The following is a 24,410-nucleotide window of genomic DNA, read 5'->3' on the forward strand; positions in this document are numbered from 1 at the left end:
CTTGACAGTCCTAAAATAGACACAGTAATAACAAAATAACAGCAAACGTTTACATGGTGCTGAGTATGTGCCAGACAGCATTTCAATGTTTTGTGTATACTAATGAAATCTTCAGACAACAACCCCAGGAGATAGGTACTACTGGGTTTCTTCCCTTTTTTTTCAGATGGGGGACTCAGACTCATGGATTGTTCAAACAGATTTAAGGGCAGACTCGTGTGGGGATCAAGCTTGGCATGTGTGCAGATCATCCAAAGACCACTGTGGTGAGACTAGATGGGACTAAGCCAGGAAGGGAAGAGGGAAACCAAGTAGGAGGTAATGTAATCACTTAGGAGGGAGGTGAGCGCATGGTGGGGCAGACCAGTGAGTCAACTGTGGAGGTGGTGAAGAGTAACGAGATTCAGAATATATTCTAAAGGTAAAACCAACAGAATTTGCTGAAGATCTGGATATAGAGTATGATCAAAAGATGTGTCAAGGCTAACTTACTATTTGGTGTAACAGAATCAGTAACAGTTCCGTTTACTGAAGAGGGGAAGGCAGGAAAGGGGGAGACAGACTGAAGAGGAGGTTAGTCAGCCGTTCCGTTTTGGGAAGGTGAGTCTGAGATATCCATGAGGCATCCAAGTACTACTGTCAAGTTCACAGCTGCAGACAGGAGTCTGGAGCTGTGTAGAGAAGTCAGAGCTGGAAATACAGATGCCAGAACTATTAGAGCCTTAGTGCTAGATGAGCTCTAAGGAAAGTATGACAGAGGAGAGGAGAGGCCAGGCAGAAGCCTTGGAATACTTCAACCTTTAGAAACCAAATAGACAAGGAAGCAGCAAGGCAGACTAACAGCCAATGAAATAGGAAGAAATCCAGGAGAATGTTGTGTCCATGGAGAAAAATGGAAAATATTTCTAGAAGAAGGGCATGTTGCAAACGCTGCTGAAAAGTGAGACACCATCTTGAAGACACGTTGGGGCACAGGTGATACAGACAAGAGTGATTTCAATGGTGGGGAGACTAACATCTGATGGTGGGTTCAGGACAGAACGGGAAGGGAGGAAACGAAAAAAGCACAGAAAACTCCTTCAAGGACCTTGCTATAAAAGGCCAGCAGAGGGGTGCTGGGTGGCTCAGTTAGTTAAACATCTGACTTGATTTCCACTCAGGTCATGATCTCACAGTTCATGAGATTGAGCCCCAAGTGTCGGGCTCTGTGCTGACAGTGCAGAGCCTGCTTGCGATTCTCTCTCTCTCCCTCTCTGCCCCTTCCCTGCTCATGCATGCATGCACTCTCTTAACATACATACATACATACATACATACATACATACATACATACCAAAAAAAAAAACGGGCAGCAGAAAAATAAGGAGAATTGCTGTAGACACATGACAGTCAAGGGAAGGTTTGGTTTTGTGTTTTTGTAACATAAAGACAGTATAGCATATTTAGGTAAAGCTAAAAAAAAAACAAAAAACAAAAACAAAACAGCACAGGCAAGGATGTGGGTAAAAGTCACTACCATGCATTGTTGGTGGAAATATAATCAGTAAATTCTTTCTGGAGGGAATTTAGCGATATCTATCAAAAATCATTCATCTGTGCAACAAATACTTAAGGAATGCTTATTAATTACATGCCACGCAGTATTCTACAAGCTAGAGAGAGAACAATGTAAAAATACATGAGTAGGAACAAGTAACACAGACAAGAATGTGCACCTCATCTTCTAGTGGGAATGATGGACAACAAACACGATAAATAAAATTACTAAAATTAACAATGTCTATGCCATCCTCCAGATATGATCCATTCTCCCTCCTCCGTGCTGCCTCTACACCTTGGACATATGTCTACCATCGCACTCATCATTGTGTTCTATAATTTATCTGGTTACATAACTTTGTCGTCCTTGAAGGCAAGAATGGCCTCACATTTAACTCTGTAAATTCTAAAACCTAGCAGAAAATAGGCACAGAACATTTTTTTTAATGTAAGTAATACCTTAATATAATGCAATTCCCAGAAATACCTTAAAGAGTATTTAGTGAGAACTTTCATGTCATGTGAATTCCGCATATTCTAGCTATATTTTTTTCCTTTATTTATTCACGCATATATATGATTTCTTAAATCAAAAATAAAGTGCCTACTATAGATAGGCCAGGCACTTTGTTAGATGAGGGATCCAAAGAGTGGTTACTCTGTCTGCAAATTCTCCCAGACATTCCTACTTGGCCAGGGTTGGACACAGCTTCTGTGACTATGGAACACAACAATGTAGCCAAAGAGCTACAGTAATGACATTTTAGAACTGTGAATTTTATGTGCATATTCACTCTTGCAAAGGTTAATTCTAACCATTGGCAACACTGGGTAGAAATACAAAGGCACCTTGAGTATGACTTTAAACAAATCAAAGTGTCACAAAAAATTGAAAATTAAAAAAAAATAAAAAAGAAATCAAATAATGTCTCCCGGGATCTGCTCACTTCTCTATGGCATGCAATCCCAAATCTACAGGTTGCAAACTTAAGTGTATCTACATCACAGACTATCAGTTCATGGATTGCCTTGTACGTTTTTTCTTGCTGACCTCTTTTAAAAAGTGGGAGAGGATATTTTGGTACCACTCATTGGCGGAAGGGGCCAGCTGTGTGAAAGCTTTTTTCGGTTTATTTGAATTCTCACTTGGTTCAAGGGCGAGGACTGACACACCACTGGTGAGCAGTCAAGGCAAAGTAAACATTCAAACAACTTGTTCACAGGAGACGCTGTCCTGAAAGAATGAGGACAAGGAGGGGTGTTCTTCCTTTTGCCAAATCTTTCCTCAACTATTTATTTATTAAAAAGCGGTGAAACAAATTCCAGAGTCAACTTTAACCCTAGCACACGATCTGCTGAGTTATTTTACAGCTGTCCTTTAAATCTTCACAGTTCATTACTCCCTAAATAGTTATCCCACAGGACCATCCTTTTTTAATTCTATCTTTCTGTTAGGTTACTCGCAACATGCTGCCAGTTGACTTTGGAGGTTGGAAAGAACTTAGGACCATAACGTAAGAATTTGTTGACTTGGTTTACATTTATCCAAGGAGAAAGCTTGCTCCATCTGTTAGAGAACCATGGGAATGAGCATCCGGACCTGGATTCCATTGCTATAGGAGTCAGGTACCTTAAAATTACATGTAACAGCCACCAAGAGTAAGGTAGGTCCAATCTCACCCACAAAGAGGGTGAGATGATGTATAAAACAGAATATATCCATTAGCACTACTGGAAAACTGCTCAATGCTATGTCACTTTCAAAAGTTCTATCTTTGTTTAAAAAAAAAGAAAACGTTTAATATTGGTCTTATAGTTTTTGAACTAAGAAGGTACTGGAAAACAACTGTGGCCTTTAACACAGATGTCACTCTTCCTACCTACAGAAATTTACCTGGGCAAGAGACAACAGCTTTAATTTCCTCTGCACAGAAATACTTATCCTATCCTCCTCTTCCCCTCTCTTCTGATCTGGAAACAGTGGGCAACAGAGAAAAGGTCCATGGTAGGATCACAACAGCCCAGTCCTCCACACATCATTTTTGCCACGTCACTTGCCAAAGGCTGTCTGACCTCTTGTTCTAGCATGTATAACATTCAAATATTCTCATGCAAACATTAAAAACAGGGGCGCCTGGATGGCTCAGTCGGTTAAGCGTCCAACTCTTGGTTTCAGCTCATGTCATGATCTCAAGGTTCATGAGTTTGAGCTCCATGTCAGGCTCTGTGATGACAGCACGGAGCCTGCTTGGGATTCTCTCTCTCCGACTCTCTCTGCCCTTCCCCCGCTCATGCTCTCTAAATAATAAATAAATAAATAAATAAATAAATAAATAAATAAATAAACTTAAAAAAATTAAAAACAGAATTCTGATTTAAATCATACTGTCATGTTTTCAGCTTCAGTGTTTTTCTCATTTAAAAATTTTTTCAAGTACCCAATGTGGTTAACATAATGCCAGACGATATTTTTAAACAAAATATTCAAGTTTTCTTCACATATTCTCCATTGAATATGCTACTTTCACAAAGTAGAAAATTGTTAACAGAAAGTTTCTACAAATGCTCATTGACCAAAACAAAAAACAAAAAAACCCAAAAAACCCTACACATTCATAACGGAAAATCTGGGAAATGCATAAATGATAAACCAAAACAAGTCAACACAATTCTACCACCTTAAGATAACACATCAATATTTTGATGCATTTCCTTCTAATCCTTTTCGTATATGTGTTTATGTACATAATTGCGGTCATAACATGTGTGCAATACAGTTTTAAACCTGCTTTATCCATTTTTTAACTAATGATCATTTTTACTTATTAAAAAATCCATAAGCACAATTTATAACAGTGATTGATAACTTTATTGAATAGACATACTTTAGTCACTCTCTTCTGGATAATTAGGTACGTTTTCTACTTTTTATTTATTTTTTTAATGTTTGTTTATTTTTGAGAGAGAGAGACAGAGCATGAGTAGGGGAGAGGCAGAGAGAGAGGGAGACACAGAATCCAAAGCAGGCTCCAGGCTCCGAGCTGTCAGCACAGAGCCCAGTGCCAGACTCGAACCCATGTAAGATCATGACCTGAGCCGAAGTCAGATGCTTAACCGACTGAGCCACCCAGGTACCCCAGGTACGTTTTTGATATGTGTGCGTACACATGTGTATTTCCTTGCTATTACAGATAATGCTGTCATGAATCTTTGTCCGTAAATCATTAATCACTCTTCTACTTATGTCCTTAGGATAGATTTTTTAAAGTGGAATTACTGAGTCAAGGAGTATAAACATTTTTAATACTCCTAACTTACATACTGGCAAGTAGTTTTCCCCCAAATGGCAATAATGCATAACTCTATCCCCCAGTAAGCACCATCAACACAGTAGGGGGGTAGACTCCCAGTCACCAGAGTATGATTTACATCCCTACTCTGCAGTGAACAAAGCTTGGATGTAACATATGAATTTGAGCAATTCATTAAAATATCTGTGAAGGCATAGAGCAACATTTACTGCCTAATCTTATGAGAGACTTTAAAAAATAATATTCTAAATACACATAAAACTACAAAAAAAATAAAATAAAAGGAATGGATGCTGCAGGCCACATTCATCAACCTTGTTAATCTCTGAACTTTTAATTACAAAAAACACCACGGACACAAAAATCTCTGCTTTTTACCCAAAATTTATTGTAAAATAGGATACAGGTCACTGTTGTTATACTGGGTGATTTTAATTTGTAACATGCATTTCTCTAAAAATAAATTTGTGTGTGAAAACTGCTGACAGACGTTTTTTGGCAATATTTGCTGGCATTAAAAATAGTAAATTACCATTCATTTCAAAGCTTTGTTCTCCCTTCCCTACTGCTTTTCTTTTCCAAAAAGCATTTAAACACCTCTACTTCCCTAAACTACTAGAGGCAGTAAAATAATTCAAGGCATTGGATTTCTTTTTAAGAGAGAGAGAGAGAGAGAGAGAGAGAGAAAGAGAATGCAAGCAGGGAAAAGGGACAGAAGGGAAGAGAGACAGAGAATCCCAAGCAAGGTCCATGCTAAGCACTGAGCCCAACACAGGGCTCAATCCCACGATCCTGGGATCATGACCTGAGCCCAGATCAGATGCTCAAAACACTTGAGGCACCCAGGTGCCCCAAGGCACTGGATTTTAAACTGGATTTGTTCTTGCCTTACCATAGGGCTTTAACAAAGACATGATCAATTCCCTATGTGAAAATCTGAACTCTTGAGACTTATCCAACTCACTGGTCCCAGAAGAAATTAACATGACCATGAGGAAGTTCTTCTACCCTGATCATAACTTCAGTTACGGCCAACGTAATTCTATTATTTTCACGGCAGTTCTGAGTGGCTGATTAAGTGTCTGAGAAGATCCTCCCAAGAAAGCACCTGGTAGGACAATCTCTCCAAGGAAAAGACTATAAGCTACAAAAAAAAAAAAAAAAAAAAAAAAAAAAGAACAGCTAGGCGGAGTGCCACCATTAAACCTACAAATCGGGACAACCCTTTCGTTCATGCTATAAAAATCATTGGAGGACCCTCCACTTTTGCATGGGATGAGTGCTGTTCCTGGAGTCTTAGCTTGATGTTCCCAAAGAATGACTGGTATCTCCTAACTTATAAAGCTTTCTTTAAGCCTCTCCTTCACACCTACACAGAAGGCAATCTGTCTTGTAGAGCAAACTACTTTTAGGCCAGGCCCAGGATTACCAGCATTTCTGCTGGCAAAAGCAAGCTAAAGGTATGCCTGGTCTTAGAATAAGAAAGGAAATACTTCCCTAACATTTACTTAACTTATTGTTCAGGTTGTGAACTTAATGCTTTTATAACCTCTTTTCAACATGCTGCCAGAATAATCCTTTGGGAAAAGTCTTTCCTGAATTTCTCGATTTGATTCTTTTGTTTTTGAAGCAATGCCTTTGCTTTCCTAACGATGATCAAAGCTGTCTCCCTGAATCATCCCCCTCCCCAGAGTCCTATATCAAATTTTCTTATAGTTCTCTTTCAGGTTCAGGGAATAACTGTGATTAATCTGTGAACAAAACCTCCACTTGGGACCCGGATAGGTTTTCAAAACAGAAAAGTCTTTAAGTTGGTTTCCTTTTTTAAAAACAATTTCCTTCTTGAAAAATAAAAGATTGGTCTTTATTTGCAAATAATCTCTTCCATAACATGCTATTTCTCAACTGTTGATTTTAAAAAGTGGATCTTCTGCCGTAACTAAGCAAAAGAAAAAACAAAACAGGCTTACCGAAAAATTTTTGAATGCTATCAAGATTAATTCAGCACAATTTCAATTACGGAAGTCAAACATACACTTCTTCTTTTTCCCAGCCCACTGAGCTACCCTGACCTTAATCACATCAAATTGTAAATCTCCCATAAAAGTTTTCTTCATTCTGAATATTTGAATAATTTACCTAAGCAGCTAATACCATTTTCTACACAGACTTCTCAAAGAACCCTACCTTTTCTACGAGACATTCATCCAATCAAAGAATTTCATACATAGGGAATCTACTTTGGGCAAGAACCTACAAGGGGTACAAAGATAAGGAAGATGAGGCAGGCATCAGGCATCATTCCTGAACTAAAGGATTCTGCAGCCTAATTGAGAAAAAAGGGCACAATCATAATTGGCTTTGGAACAAAGTATCATTAAGTGCAATGAGCGTGTGAAATATATTCAGAGTTCAAAGCAGAGGAACCCATCTTTTATTCAACAAATATTACATCAGGCTGTGCTGGGAACTCAGCCACAGACAGATAGGACGTCTGTCTCCCTGAGGTTCGTGGTCGCGTGAGGGAAAGGACAACTAAGAAGCCACCCAAACCCAGACTCACCTAACAGAACGACTAACATTTTTGCCACAAGGGCTCCTGTGGTTATTTCACTTTTTGGATGGCTTTTTATTCAGCGTCAGGACTTTTTCAATTAGAAGCAAAAAAGGAGTACTTCGATATTACAGCTTCGGGCAAAGACACACCCACCAGTTTACATGACCCCACAGTGTTTAGTCGGAAAGTATCATACAGGAGAATTGGAATGGCCCGCTGTGTTTGGATGAACCCAAAACACTGTGCTCTGTGTACAGATGCCATGTGAGTGGGAGATCGGTGAGCATTTTCTGCTAATCTCTCTGCGCTGTGAGCACCATTTCTGCGAGATGGGGAGCACTCCCATGTTTAGCCTTTATTTTGCCATGAAGTGTTCTTCTGTACCGTAAGCTTTTAAGTGCAATGTAAGTGAAGACCACTGTGAGCCTCAAAAAGACTCATTGTCTGAAAGTCAACTTCCTGTCTCTCCACTGTCTCGAGAGGAGGACTTCCTCATGGTCCTCCTCCTCCAGCCACCAGCCTCAAGTCTTCTCTTCCTTGGTTGAGCACAGTAAACTCACTGCACTGTATTTAAGAACATCCTGTACTTAATTTACTTTCAAAATACTGTTTATCACCTGTACAATTTTTTTTTAAACAAATTTGTTTTTATCGCTCAGTTGACTTTTTTTTCCACCCATGAAAACCGTGGCTATCTTGGATTGGGATGGAATACGTCATGATTATTTTTTCCCATCAAAATCAAGGAAATGGTTTTTGCTAAGAGGTAAAGCTTTTAGGGAATAGAGGTTTTCAAGAATTAAAGTAGTTAAGTGAGGGGGGGGAGGTGGCTGAGCCACAGACCAAAGCAGAGATGCTGCAGGAAACACAGAAGGGTCACTTCACCTGGACTTAGAGAAGGTTTAAGAAGACACCTCAGAAGAAACAATGATCAGGAGAATTGATAGAGGGCTCTGGGGGGCGGGAGAGAGGAAAAGCAAGGGGAGGTGGTACTCTGAAACATAAAGAGCGATGTGTGTGCAGAATTAGAAAGAGCAAGGAGGTAGGGCGCCTGGGTGGCTCCATCGGTTAAGCATCCAACTCTTGATTTCAGCTCAGGTCATGATCTTGCGGTTTATGAGATAGAGCCTGGTGTCGGGCTCTGCACTTACAGTGTGGAGCCTGCTTGGGATTCTCTCTCTCTGTCACTCCCCCATTCTCACACTCTCTCTCCCTCTCTCTCAAAATAAATTAATAAACATTTAACAAAAGAGTAAGGAGGGGCACCTGGGTGGCTCAATCAGTTGGGCGTTGGACTTTGGCTCAGGTCATGATCTCACAGCTTGTGAGTTTGAGCCCCACATAGGGCTCTGTGCTGACAGCTCAGAGCCTGGAGCCTGCTTCGGATTCTGTGTCTCCCTCTCTCTCTGCCCCTCCCCTGCTCATGCTCTGTCTCTTTCTCTCTCAAAAATAAATAATAATAAAAAAAGAGTAAGGAAGTATGGCTGCAGATAAGAGGAGGAAATATGCGGTAGCAGGTAAGGTGGCGTAGTTAAGCAGAAGCTGCAGCATACAGAAGAAAAGAAATCAGGTCAAGGTATCAGCTTTTATCATGAGAGGGGAGTACTAATGGCTCCTAAGCAGGCAAGGGACAAGATCTGACTTGTGCCTTTGAAAAAGCATTTACACTGCAATGTGGAGCATGGCCGAGGGACAGAAGAGAAGTTAGAAGGCCCTGGCGAATGAGGGTGGAGATGTGTACTAGAGAAATACCAGGGGATAGATTTAAAAGATTTTTAAAAATTTTTTCAACATGGACATATTTACCAGATGTTATTAAGAGGTGGCATTGATAGAACTTAATAGTGAAGGATTTGGACTGGGAAAGAACCGGTCTCTTAGACATCTTTGGAATTCACTACCGTCCAGTCATCTGTTTCCCCTCCCCAGTACTTTGACCTTAAGTAAAAGAACAAGGCTGCTGTCCAGATTTCTACTTGGACAAGTGAGTGAGTGCTTGACATGCGTTCACTTAAGCACAGGAAATACACGAGAAGCAGCAGGGTTTTCCATGGCTTGTTGTCGCTGTTTTGACGGCAGCGTGAATGCAGAGTGCATCCCGTAAGGCGTAGAGAAAATGAGTTGGGTTGGGCATAAGTGGAACTCTAAGAAAGAGACCAAGTAGGCACAGAAAGAAGCCTGAAGTGCTTCAGAGATTGGAGGGGGACAATAACAGAGAGACGAGATTGTGCTCCCTTTTGAGGAGGTGCTCCCTTTTAATCCTTATTTAAAAAAAAAATCCACTACATTGGAAGGAGTAGCAATTCCTCATTCAAAATAATCCACCTTATCAATACCATGAATACAAACTTTTAAAACGAAAAAGAAAATGGGGATGAAATAGGGATGGACACTCGGGTTTCTTAAAAATGAGTTTCAAAATGTCACCGAATTTCACACACATATACCCTTCAAAGGTACTACGGTTTAGGGTGATCAGACACATTCCTCAACTGCTGACTCCTTCATGATCGCTCCAGCCTTTGATCCGCGACAGTCCTCACGCTGTACACGCGGGGCCTCAAAAAATGAGAGTAACAGCTGTCACCCATCTTTCAGTGATTTCACTGGAGGAGCCGGTGGGGGCAGGAGGAAGGTGAGGAAAAGCAGCAAAGTGCTCTCCTCAGTCCAGCTGCAGCAAATACGCCATCTAATAGCATGTTAATCTATGGGGGTTACTCTCCTTCTCTTAGAAATGAAAGCATCCCTTAGAGCAGTCATGTGCAATTGACGATGATGCATGCTCTGACCTGCCAAGTAGCTCGGAGGCAGTAGGAAGAACATATAAATCTTACAAACGTAGAGCTGCAGGACATCAAACACCCAGGTCCACATCAGTAACTTGCGGCCATCTCTTCTTACCAGAACTCAGACCCCTCCGAACGAAACGCAGCTCTTCACGGTGCCCATTTTACGCGCACGGTGATGATCGCACCATCATTCAGATCAAACTTCTCGAAAACTGTTGACACCTACAGGCTTCACAACCCTTCCCCCCACGTCCCCGGGGCCTCCATCGAGTCAGCCAAGCGTACAAACTGATCCTGCTGTCTGCAAAAGCATTTCCTTTCACTGTGGACCATCAAGAGTAGAGGGATAAAATGGAAGTGACTTGGAGTTATGGCACCAAAAAGGCCAAATGAGCAAAGAAATAATCAACTCCACATGAGCCACTTCAGCTCCAACACAATGAAAAGGGCCTAGGACTAACCCCAGGAAAGGTCACGGAGATCAGAGGTCACCAGCAGAAAAAGGCAACAGTGAGCAGCTGCCAGCAATGGGAGTCAGCGTGGTCCTAATTACGCTCCAAAAGAGAAGGGGTCTGAGTGTGGATTTCAGGTCTCTTCACAGTATTTGTGTGTTTAAAAAAGTCAAGTGTTCCTGTTCCACTGTCTTTCAAAGAGCCTATTTCTTCCTGCTTCTAGAACACAGGAAACCAAAAATCACGGAAACAGGCTAATTCTGACACCCACCGTGAACTGGACAGGAGCATTATGAATATTCTAAAACACAGCTGCAAACAGCGAAATTCTCCAAGGAGACTTGGGAGAGATTATTAAAAAGACAAAATACAGCAAGTTTCAAAAGGATTGCTTTGCAGGCACCAAAGAGTCAACACTTGCCACAAATCAGTAGACTTTCAAGCTTGTCACTGGCATTGGCTTCACGGGGAAAAAAATAATAGGGTTATGGTAACCACAAAACAAATGCTAGCTAAGAGCAAAAATGTTTAAGTTTGCTAAGAACTAGTTAAACTTGAACAGACTGATCTTACAAAGGTCCAGACAGACATTCGGCTAACTTGTTTTGATGAAGGATGAGGAGGAGGAATATGAATGCATTTGAAAGGGGGATTTAGAGGAGTGTTGGGTAATAAATTTAATATAGTTGTTATTATGTCCAGGGCATTGCTCAGAGCTTACCAAATGAAACAAATTTTTCCCTGGCTGTTACAAAAGACTCACCCTCAGGGGGTTTGATTTAGATTTCATTTTAATAACAAGGAAATAAAACCTCAAGGAGAAATTCATTTCCATGAAATATATTCTACTGTATACAATTAAACCTTTAGGACAAAGCAAAATAAGGAAAAAATTAGAAATCTAAGAAAAATATCTGTGCTGTAAATAAACTTGAATCAACGCTGGCTGGGCACGGGATCTCCATCACAATGACTTTTATATTATGTTACCTGCTGAGCTGGAAGCTTCCTAGCGACCTGGAACATAGTGACACTGGTTTCCAAGGACTTCATTCCATCTTTAACCATGGCTGCATAAAAACAACCGAAGGAGTTTGGATTTCTTAGGTGCCCCTGCTTTGTTCAACTAGTGACAGAATTAGATCAGACACAGCTTCATCAAAGCTGTCATAGTACCATGGAAGACTGACCATGCATTGATAATAGGACTCTTCAAGCACATTCATAAATGGACATACAAGCCAATCATAGATTACTATGTAGTCAGTACCTAATTACCTCAAGTGGACTGTTAAGTCTATAGAAACGTGAAAATACGCATTGGCCTGTATGAAGAAAACTTGCAGCCCCAGAAAACTTTGATAGGCAGTTAAAGTCAAAGAAATGCTCAAGATACAATGCCCCGATGAACTAGAAAATAGAAAAATCAATTAACATCATGGTATCTTTGTAAACACAGCACAGTATGGCGAGTCCTTTTAGTCCAAAGCAGCAGCCAAAGAAGTAGCTGTATGTAGCCTTAGGCACAGCCTGTCTACCAGAAATGAAGCAAAGCTGGCCACCAGCGTTATGTAGAAAATAACAGTGGCGGGGCGCCTGGGTGGCGCAGTCGGTTAAGCGTCCGACTTCAGCCAGGTCACGATCTCGTGGTCCGTGAGTTCGAGCCCCGCATCGGGCTCTGGGCTGATGGCTCAGAGCCTGGAGCCTGTTTCTGATTCTGTGTCTCCCTCTCTCTCTGCCCCTCCCCCGTTCATGCTCTGTCTCTCTCTGTCCCAAAAATAAATAAACGTTGAAAAAAAATTAAAAAAAAAAAAAAGAAAGAAAATAACAGTGGCTACATTTCGACATGAAGTTAAGCAACAGTAAATAGGATGGTCAAAAGAAATGATCCAATGACACACTGAAACAGAAATCTCTCTCTCTCTCTCTCTCTCTCTCTCTCTCTCTCTCTCTCTCTCTCACACACACACACACACACACACGCACAATAAAATACTGGGAAAACCATAGTAGCAGACTGACCCAACTTGGAAGACACATCAACTTATTCCAGTGACACTCCTCTGTGTAAAACTGTTCTGAAAATCCTTTGTTAAATATTTTCAGTGACAATGTGTAAACCAGGTGTAAAAACCATTCTCATTGTTATGATAACATCTGATGTTTAAAACTATAGTGTCCTAACTCCAACATTATCGACAAATTTATTCATTAGTGGCTATTTCCCAATAAATCAAGAACACCAATTTTTTTTTTTTTACAGTGCTATAACCAGTAAAGATAATTCCAAAGGAACTCCAAATTTCGTGGCATAACAGCAATGTGAGATTGAACACACAGCTTACAGATTCTGACTTAGACATACAAGTTCTGGTATTATTTCTTAAAATTTTTTATATTACACTGTATTCAACGTTTCCTATATACACAACATAGCAACACCTTACATGTGTAGAATACAATTTATATGTTGATACGTCTATAGACCCTATACTTTTTTTTTTTTTTTTTTTTTTTCAACGTTTATTTATTTTTGGGACAGAGAGAGACAGAGCATGAACGGGGGAGGGGCAGAGAGAGAGGGAGACACAGAATCGGAAACAGGCTCCAGGCTCTGAGCCATCAGCCCAGAGCCCGACGCGGGGCTCGAACTCACGGACCGCGAGATCGTGACCTGGCTGAAGTCGGACGCTCAACCGACTGCGCCACCCAGGCGCCCCTATAGACCCTATACTTTTAAGGACTTGTCATCATTGGCTTCTATGAACAACATGAGGGGGGTTTTGTCTCATTTTGTTTTGTTTTGTTTTGTTTTGTTTTGGTGAGATTTACAGGAGAGTTACAGCTTCACTGTTTATACAATGACATGATTAATGTGGGTCTTGGAATTATAAGAGTGTTGTGGGTTGGATCCTTAGCTTAATAGTCTAAAATCTCTTCACTTGACCCATTTTCTAAGCCAGACTGTGAGTACAGTTGGAATCTGCAGCCTAAAAACACAAAAAAAGCAGTTTCCCATTCATTTACACAACAAAAATGTACTGCATGCTTATATTCAAGGTAGCTGGGGAAAAAAAGATGGGCGGGGGCAAAGAGTAAGACAATAGGGACTACCATGATCTCATTTCCTAAGTTTCTGACATCTTTAACTCTTGGATTACATATAAACAATAGCATTTAAAACTATTTTTGAGGTATAAAAAAGTTTCAAGAAGTGACAGGAGCCCTCATTTTTAAAATATTATGTTTAAAAACTACTATAAGGCATTTAAATATATTTTAATAAATATATTTTAAATATATTTTTTTAAAATTAAGTTAGTGCTCCAAATGGATATATTTCTTTTTCCTAGAGAATGTCAGCCAGGTAGAACATTTGCTAATTTAGTGTGGCTTAGGTTCTGTCTGTAAAGGGGAAAAGAACCGCGTAAGTTTTTCCAGCTTTAGGATTCTATGACAAACCTTTTACAAGTGCCGTGTTTAAGTGAGGGGAAAAAAAAAAAAACACTTAAAAGCTCAGGTGCAACTCTTATACAAGTTTTGCCTCATCTCTGGCAAACTCCAAAAAAGACTGCACTTAATGAAAGAGGGAAAGGGGTGGGGGTGGGGGGGAATGCAGCCAAGGTATCCAAAATCAACACATTTTCAGCTCTAAAAATTAAGTCAAAAGCATATATAGCTCACTTCGGTTTGCAAACAGAAAAAGAGTATTTGTGTTAACTCAGAAAAAAAAAAAGCTAAGTTGAAAAGAAAATTTTTTTACACGTTATTTTAGTCGGAGACTATTTTACGATTTCATTGTAAAAACCTATAGAGGTGGCCCCTTTATTTCATATCCAACTAAAAAAACTGGAGAAATTTCCGTGGCAAATGCTCTTGCATTGTGAAAGTGTCCTTCACCGTTTTACAGTCAAATTATCTCTAAGGTACTCGCAGAACTCTGGAAACACTGTTAGAGAGACATGTAAAAGTTGTTAGGAACATGTAAAACAATGGAAAAGATCGGTCTTCTTGTGAACACTCAGTATTTATTTTCAACCACTGCTTATGAAGAAAATGGCCTTCCCAATTTTAACACTTGGGTTATCAAGCTTTCCAAGAATTTACATTTAAAACATTTCATAACTCTACATAATCATCTCCTTTTTCTCTTCCTAGCTTCCCTGCCAACCTAAGTAAGTCTACCTTAAGAGGAAAGGCCCAGATGGCAGGTGTGGGTGTTCCAAAACATCAGATATTATTTTGTTTATTTGAATTACATTCTTTGCTTGAACAGCCTCGGGGCGCACATAAAACATACTACTAATTAAAATAACCAACAGCAGTACCAATAAAACATCTAAAAAGCAGCCTTCATATAGAGAGACTTTTAGGTGCTTGCCTCCTGACCTCAGTACAGGGAACAATGAAGGTGCACTGAAAACCAAGTGAGGCATTTCTGTTTCTTTTAGAGAAAGATAAAAAGCCAACTTAAGGTTGTGGCAAGAAGGGAACCCTCCTTGATGCTGATGCATCGTCAACCCTTGGGCACATGTATCTCACAGACAAACATCTGGCACGAGAAATGGCAAAGAAGCCACATCCCAGGACAGAATACTGCATGCTGACAACTTACTAGGTTTAATCTACAGCACTGGTTCCCAGAAATTCAGATTTCAATAACCAGTGATACTGAAAACTAAGACAATACTCCTGGATGATCCCATGCAAGCCTGCCAACCATTCGCCAAGAATACTTTTTTAGACAAATTAAAAACTGCCATCCACTATCATCTCAGTGGAACAGAACAAAAAGGCAGGCAAAACATAGTTTCAGAATAAATTTAGCTGTAGAAAGCAATCACTACATGTCTTTTGGTCTACTGTTCCTCATTTTACTCCAAATATAAAATCTTCATTATAAACTATGCTGCTTTGAAGACTGATGTTGAGAAACAACTAATCAATAGACCTAAGTTTTCATTGTCATAACTCGGTATATTTAATATTATTATATATATTATCATCTGTCATGTATTACAAGCATAGTATACACAATTGTTACATAGTATATTATAATATACGTATAGTATAATAGCTCAATACCAACCTTTGGTTACAATATAGGCTAAATCACGCGCCCCCTAATGGAGCATTGAACACAGACATCCCCATAGCTTTTCATCCTGAATCTCAACCAACAAATGTCCCTAAAACAGCATTTTTAATCTTCTTGGTATTGACAGGTTTCTACCACTCAAAGATACCCCTCTGGTACCAGAGTGTCATCCCTTCTCTTCATTAGGAACATTCCCCTCCAAAATAGGTCAAACTTTTAGACCCTGCCAGGAAAACGGTGTTTCAGACGCAGGAAATTTACATGTATACATCCCTACATTCAACTAAAAAAAAATCCATTACTCTCTCTCCACACACCGCTCTAAAACTTCATGCTTTAAAACTTCTTTCCTTCTTCAGTAATGGCTTTGATTTTCATTTTAACCTGATTTCCCCCGGGTCAAAATTATGGCCAAGGAGGATTCCTTGAAGAGAACGTGCACAATTTGACTTCATCTGACTCTTTATACTGTGAAAAAAAAAAAGAACTAGGCTAGATACTTACAGGTCACATAAATATGAAAAATTCCTACCTGACCTGGATTAACCACCAGTTTGTCAGTTCCATGAGGGGAAGGAGCCAGGTCTATTTTGCTCACCACTATGTACCATACCTGGGAAGTTTCTTGCACAAAATGAGTGCTTAACAAATGTCGATGAATGAATGAATGTACATTGAGAGAAACCCAGCAATGTTTCCTGTGAATTATGAAGTTATTTCACAGACTACTAATTTAATATGCTTAAAAACATTCTAGTAAGCCAAAAGAGAAGATACAAGAATAGTGTCCCACTCCTAAATAGCAGTTTAAGACAATCAACACTAATGCTTTGTGACCTGTTCACTGAGTTTATTTGGTCTTTGATGGAAGTGAACACCCATATTTTCCTATTTTTTATTATGTCAATTTTTTTTAAATCAATAGCTAATAGTTATGTGCTGTATAATGTGATAGGTACTTAAGCCAAATGACTAACACAGTGCAGGACACAGCATTACAGAAAAGCCACGGGCAAAAGTGAGAAGACCGTAAATAAAAGATGTTATCAAAAGTTCTTTTCAACCTGAAGAGAAAAGGATACTATCAACAATATCAGAGGCACTATTATCACTTTGCTCACCCACAGAAATAACCCAGTAGAGTCCGCAGAAACATTCACCATGAACTTGAAAGTCATACAGGCATAGGGCCAACAATAGGTAAATGCAATTCTCTGCTTTTACTACAGTTGAAGGGTTTGTAGCTAAAACAAAAGACTTCATATACGTATGACAGAGATTGGCATCACAGACGAAAACATCAGGGCTTCTTACTGTACGTACTCATGTTTCCTGCAATGTGGCATGAATTTCTGTAAGGTCAAAACCATGTAAATAAAATCCTGCCACATAAAGTTGTTATTAAATTTAGGAAGATAACTCTCAAGGAGATGTTTCAAACATACTTAGATAGTACTGGCCAAATTCATTGGGTGAAACCACAGAGAGTTATATAAACTCCCTTAAAACTATCGAGCCAATCTGTCCCACCTCTTGCCAACACTTTTTAAAGTACTGAATTTGGCAAAAAAATACCTAAGGAAAACAAGCACATTTTTTAAGCAAAATGCCACAGTGCTAATTTATACACACACATGAGGTGGATTAGTCACTCCCTGTCGATACTGGACAAGATCAACTCGCTGATTCATCTGCATAAACAAATGTTTGTCTTTATACGTATTCATAAAATTAAGATTTTAAAAGGTCGTACAAGCACTTACTACGTCCGAGTTACCAGAGAAAGACTCAAATGCTTCAGTCAGTAGATTTGTCATCTTTCTGCCCCAGCACCAAAGAGCGATGGTCCAGTCCCAGTGGTGATGGTAGGTCACTTGGAAATGATTTAAGGAGGCGGGGCTCTACGTGCAGCATGAAAAACCTTGCCAAATAATTCTGATACTCTACCCCACCCTTGCCTCTTGCTTCCACTAGGCAGGGAGTTAACTGGCTTTACTGTGTGTGAAAGTAAATCTACTTGTACATCTTACCAAACAGCTGTCTTATGAAATTAATTATTCCAAAGGATAACAACTACCAATTATTAAGTTTATTGGTGAAAGATTTTACATGCATTATTGTTGATCCCCACAACGTTCCTAACGATGGGTATTGTTTCCATTTTACAAGAGGGGTAACAGTAAAGAAGAAAACTCTAGTAACCTCCCCAAGATTCTAGAGCTTGTAAAGGGCAGGGGTAACATCTGAACCCAGGGCAATCCCAGGCCTACGCTTACCTCTTACCCCTTTCTACCTACAGCTTCCTAATTAAAAGAAAGGCCTTGAGTAGAAATCCGGTTTTATGTCCATTGATGTCCGTGAGAATCCACGGTCACTTCCCATTCTGGAGGGATTCTCAAAACTATCAGGTTTTAGTTTTCTTTCTCCTTTTTTTTTTTTAATTTTTTCAAGCTCCAGCAACTTTTATTCTCTCTTTCTCGATTTTAATCTGCGAAATGACTGTCGGAGGGACGAACATTATTTTTTATAAATTTCACTGTGTTTCTGCGCTTCTGGAACTCAATTACTGTAAACTTACTGTGAATCATTAGCCAGACAATGAAGGCAGGACACAAGATTTCAGTGCCTAATTTGCATTCGTGTTTTTGGGTCATGTCTGTGACATGTGAAAGTCACATGAAGTTACAGAATACAGAGTACAAAGGAAGTTCTGAAACAGGTAAGAGGAAAAGCAGATGTGAATTATCTTCCAGCTCATGGCGGCATAAGTGTGACAAACTCGAAAAGCATGTGTCATGGCACACAGCCTTATATGAGATCATGAACACACAAATTACAAAGATCCCCTATCACTCTGGCTCACCGGCAATAAGCAAATATTAATACATACAAACACTTCATTGAATGGGTTGTTTAATTGCTCAGTACTATATATATAGCAGTGCACTTTTAAAGTGATTGCCCACAAAATATTGGACCAGTAGTTAAAAATAAGGTCATTATTAAAAAAAGAAAAACCGTACTAATCACGCTTAAAATTTTAAAACAATCACATGAAATAAGCAAGTGAAATATAAAAGAAGCAAAAGTTTCTTTCTACAATACTGACAATCTAAAAAATGTTTTAAAGATTTTACATTTTTGAATTATATTGGTTTTGTGGTAATGTATTTATTTTGTAAATTTTAGTTTTACAAGAAGTTTTGCATCTAGTTTCTTTTGTATATAATTAAGAGATGCGTAATAAAAATCATTTAATCAGTAATAGTTTATAAGAATTTTGCCCTTTGACAAAGTTTAGGTGCTGACCCCTTTTTAGCAAAATACATTATCATCTCAGTTAAGACACTATGTTCACTAATCAAACACACAGCTATTTCCTTGATCACACACATCCCTGCAAACCTGAGTTGAGAGTGGGGTTGGTGGACAGAACAAGAATTACAGTTTCAAACACAAGATTCACAGTCCCCCAAATCAAAACAGTTAAAAGAATCCTATAAATGCCACCTACCTCCAAAGCCACCAAGACCACCACCCTAAGAAAACTCTATAAATGCAATACAACCAAGCTTTATCCTCTATGTTATAGGACCCAGAAGGAATATCTTTTTTTATTTTTTTTTACCGTTTATTTATTTTTGAAAGACAGAGCATGAGCGGAAGAGGGGCAGAGAGAGAGGGAGACAAAGAATCTGAAGCAGGCTCCAGGCTCTGAGCTGTCAACACAGAGTCTGACACAGGGCTCAAACCCACGAACCATGAGATCATGACCTGAGCCAAAGTCGGATGCTTAACTGACTGAGCCACCCAGGCACCCCTGGGAATACCTTAAAGTCTGTGCATTTGCAGAGTTGTGGCACAACGTTTTCTCCTGCAAATGCATTCAGTATCACTACAAAAATTACCGTGTTTCCCTGAAAACCCTGATTCCAGTGATAGAAATACAATAATGAGGCCAACCAGCGGACTAGAAGAAAACAGATGGAGTTTTCAGCGCTTAACTGAAAGAATACAACAACAACAACAAAATGCATAAGTGCCTCCTTCCTGAAGCATTATTACTGTCACTGTGGACAACAACCAAAAAAAAAAAAAAAAAAACCCTACGGATAAAGAGGGAATGGCCAGCCAAAAAGGGAAGACTGCCCACCACCTGTCATGTTCTGGTTCCACAATCCCCTCTTCAATTTTTTGGATGCACCTCCACCGCTAAACTTCGATCTTCAACAGTCACTTGAGGGCAACATACTTAAGCCGGCCAGCTAGAAACAAAATAGGGGAGTGGCCGGGGTGGGGCTGACAGTGTGCATAACTGGCCTATCTCCATGTCAAATATTTGCATCTGATGATTCCACATCTATTCTATTTCTCTCTTGGAAACAACTTGGGGATGGCACTTTATTGGTGGTCTTTAATGCTACCAATCCCAGTTAAGTGTTTATCTGTTCTGACCATATGTAAGTCCAAAAGAAAAGTAACAAATTTAAAAGGACGTAAGAGTCAAGCTCATTATTTAAGTATACATATAAGAATTCCAGGAAACACCGGGATTTCCCATAGATAAGAAGATTAGCTGGGGATGGGGCGCCTGGGTGGCTCAGTCGGCTAAGCGTCCAACTTCAGCTCAGGTCATGATCTCACAGCTTGTGAGTTTGAGCCCCACATCGGGATCTGTGCTGACAGCTCAGAGCCTGGAGCCTGCTTCGGTTCTGTGTCTCCCTCTCTCTCTGCCCCTCCCCTGCTCACGCTCTGTCTCTCTCCCCTTCAAAAATAAATAAACATTAAAAAAATTAAAAAAGAAAAAACATTTGTTGGGGAAATTATCAACAGAAAATTAGCAAAGGGTACCAACAATAGTCCTTGCTTCTAAGAACATGTCAGTGAAGGTAGGTATGAAGTACATCTCTCACAAAATAAATTTTATTTTCTTGGTATTAAACTGAAGTATGTTTACACTGAGTTTGGGGAGATAAGAAGGGAGAAGGGGAGATCACAAAGTTACAAAATTGAACATGTGGAAGAAGAGAGTCAAATGGTGTTCACTTGTTTGGAAAGTCAAAGGAATGTTCCCAAAAGTTCCCCATTAGCTCTTACTAATTGAGCTAATTGAGTATTAGCTCAATACTCACCCAACTGCGCTCTTTGCTATGCACTGGGTTCTAACCAGTCCAAAAACATAAAATCAATTCCAGCGTATTCCCCCATTTGTGGCTCCCCAGAGTTTAATCCCCACTCATTTGGTTCTGATTCCACAGTTTCTAATTCACTGTGTCACCATAATACCCCCTTTTGTGGATATGAGCCCATCTCACGGATAGCAATTATAACAATCAGAGCAGCAACACCGCCCTCGAGAACCATCTACCTGATCACACGAACACTAAAATGAGATGGCCAAGAGCCTGATGAGCTATCATTCATTCCCATTATACAGGTGAAGAAACCAAAGCACAGGGAGGTCATGCCACTAGACTGTAGTGCAAGCTGGCTTTGACCCCAGGTACTCACTCTCTAGAGCTTACCCTCATCCAAACCCCTATGATACGATGCCTAAAAATTCCCAGAATTTTACAGAAAACTAATTCATTCTCAATTCAACTGTTCCATTAATGGAAATTCCACATGCTAAGTTTACCTGAAACAAGTTGTGGGGTTGGGGGAGCTGTCCGCCAGTCCTTAGTAGCCCACCATCTACTAAGCAGCATATGAATGATAAAAAAAAAAAAAAAACAATTCTCTTCATTAGTTGAGCTAAGCACCCTACATAGAATAATGATGTAAAGCGCTGCAAGAACATTCAGCACATTCCAGTCACACCTAGTATCAGTCTGTTGGGAAAGAAACAAATAATGCAGCAAAGAAATGAGTCACAACACCCCACAGCCCAAATATGCTCTAACAATTGTCCAAATCATTTTCATACCCTTAGAGAGCAAGGGGTTGAAAAATTAAAATTAAAGCTGAAGACTTTCCAAATAATTCAATTTCACAAGAGAACAAAGAAGAAAATTATAGGTTAAAACTTCCACTATACTAAAGAATATCAAAGAAACATCAAAAACCATTATTTAAAATATGTTAAAAATATCGGGCAGGAACCCTAATATTTTAAGAATTTAATCATGTAAAAGCCAAATTAACCTGCTGACATAAAAGTATTATTTTAAAGCCATTTAACCATTACCTAAAACAACATACAAATTAATACATATTAATCACTGTACACAAAACTACATTATAGACTTGGCTTATACTGGGCAATTAGAGATCTGAACAAGTATTCATTCTTGTTCAGTTTTTCTTCTTTCAAAAAAAAAAAAAAAAAAAAAGACTTACAGACAAGCCTCATCAATCATTAAGAGGGCCTGGTTCTGGTATTATATGAGCTCTGTCAACTTTAATCAAATTGCTTGCCAGATCGTAGATAAGTAATGACTTGCTTAGGTTAAGCAAGGCCAGAGTTTTCCTTCTGTAGTATATACATCTCCAGAGTGAAAATAAACAGCCTCACACCTCTTACTGGAAGCTGGTCTCTGTTGCTATCACAACTCACTCTTCACTCCAATGGAGGAGGAGCAAAATTTGCCTTTAAGAATGTCTATTTTTCTTTCTTCTCGATCTTGTCATCAAAACCATTTTTAAACTATTTCATTAAACAGTTAACGACTGGCTTGATTTTCACCAAAATAATACAAATTAGCTGTCATTAAATGCTTTAGCGTTAGCATTTGTTTTAGCCAACCTTATACAGTGACACAAAACGAAAGAGAAGTTAACAACTGGTCAAAGCAACATTAAAAGCATCATGTAAAACTGCAAAGTTTGAGGGGTGCCTCGGTGGTTCAGTTGGTTGAGTGTCCCGGCTTCAGCTCAGGTCATGATCTTGAAGTTTGTGAGTTCGAGCCCACGTCAGGCTCTGTGCTGACAGCTCAGAGCCTGGAGCCTGCTTCCGATTCTGTGTCTGCCCTTCCCCTGCTTATGCTCGGTCTCTCAATAATAAATAAATGTTAAAAAAAATTTTTTTTAAATAAAATTAAAAAAAACTGCAAAGCTTGAATTCATTTTCTAACAAATCTAAGAAATGAAAAAACCAAATTATGTCTTGATAATCATCCGTCATGTTTTGGATACAGGGGTATCATGGAACAACCATTAAGAGAAAAGAACATCTCAATGTAGATTTGATGTTCATTCCACAAAGACATAAATGTAAAATGAGATTTACTTCTAAAAAGCTCCTTTGCGGGGCGCCTGGGTGGCTCAGTCGGTTAAGCAGCCGACTTCAGCTCAGGTCATGATCTCGCGGTCCGTGAGTTCGAGTCCCACGTCGGGCTCTGTGCTGACAGCTCAGAGCCTGGAGCCGGTTTCAGATTCTGTGTCTCCCTCTCTCTGACCCTCCCCTGTTCATGCTCTGTCTCTCCCTGTCTCAAAAATAAATAAAACGTTAAAAAAAAATTTCTTTTTAAAAAAAAAGCTCCTTTGCTATTTTCCTGATTTTACATAGAATTGGAAAGGGCTTCCAAACTTCATTTCAGCTGGGACATTGTTAGAGAAATTTCCAAGCGCCTGCTTTAAAGAAATGTGCTAGAAAGCAAGGATCCCTGTGGCTAGAAATAAAAATAAAGTAACCTCTGTAGAGGAAAGAGTTCAAAACTATAAGACACCAGGGAATCAATTTTATCTTAGGCAAAATTCACTTCCATATCTTCCGTGAGGTCAACAGAATCCAGAATGCAGAGTCTGTGGTTTAGAAATGTCAAAGAAATGTCAAAGAGAAAACAAAACAAAACAAAACGTAGAAGTATTTTATTCTCTTCCTAAGCACAGACAAATGTGCAATTATAATCTAATTTAAGCTTTAGAAGAATGACTACAGTTTCAAAGAACCTCCTTTCCCAGCATTAGAGAGATGTTAAAGATCTAACTTTCAACTACATGAAAACTCTCATAAACACGATCCTAATGCTCAATCACGTATTGTCCTCATGGTTTCCACTCTCATGACAATTTTACTGTTTCGTACATTTAAGCAGAAAAACAAACACACACCACCATCAGAAAGAGGAGATCATTCTGCGTCTGGAATAAAAAGAACCACAAGGCAGGAGTCGTCATCGCTGGAACACTTCACAAGGCACTAAGTGAGCAAGGCGGGTGATGTGGTTCTCCACTGCAACCCCACACAGGACAGCACTTCCCTTTCCCAGGCTGCAGCACACCAGACAGACAAGAGTCCTGGTCTGCAAAAGCAATACAGTCACTCCTTCGTCACCACGTCACCTGTTGTTAAACTGCCAGAGTTTACATCCGCTCCAGGTAAATCAGATACAGAAGAGGTTAGCGTTTCTCAGTGAATTAGAAAGAACTTCCACAAAGCAAACGGGGACTTCCTTTGTGTACCAAATATCAAGCGAAAGGATTTTTTTTTTTATCCAGAAAACTCGCATTTCACATGAAGGGGGTGGGAGGCGGGGGTGGTAGGAAGCCTGCATTGCAGAAAGATAAAACCGAAAACTCAGTTTCTCTTTCTTGGTTGTTGAAGGGCCATGGGAGTTCGATAGGGGGTGCCTGCTGATTTGATTCCACGACGAGCTGACATCTGTGACCACAACTAATTAAGTATTCTGTATGTATGCGCAGCCAGCTAAGAAAACACTGAAT

General features: G+C 39.6%; 1 protein-coding gene across 5 annotated transcripts in view; it reads right to left on the reverse strand.

The window, feature by feature from the left end:
• Window positions 1–24,410, reverse strand: part of CDON (cell adhesion associated, oncogene regulated) — a 106,854-nt gene that overhangs the window by 71,108 nt on the left and 11,336 nt on the right. The window contains exon 1 of one of the 5 annotated variants that reach the window (XM_045483393.1): window positions 17,510–17,835. The exons of 3 other annotated variants lie outside the window; for them this stretch is intronic. The gene's annotated coding sequence lies outside the window, so the exon portion shown is untranslated. Of the gene's footprint in view, window positions 1–17,499; window positions 17,836–24,410 lie in introns of those variants that run through there. One more of the 5 variants, XM_045483395.1, reaches the window with a different exon arrangement.

This window comes from Leopardus geoffroyi, chromosome D1 (assembly GCF_018350155.1).
Source record: "Leopardus geoffroyi isolate Oge1 chromosome D1, O.geoffroyi_Oge1_pat1.0, whole genome shotgun sequence".
NCBI lineage: Eukaryota > Metazoa > Chordata > Mammalia > Carnivora > Felidae > Leopardus > Leopardus geoffroyi.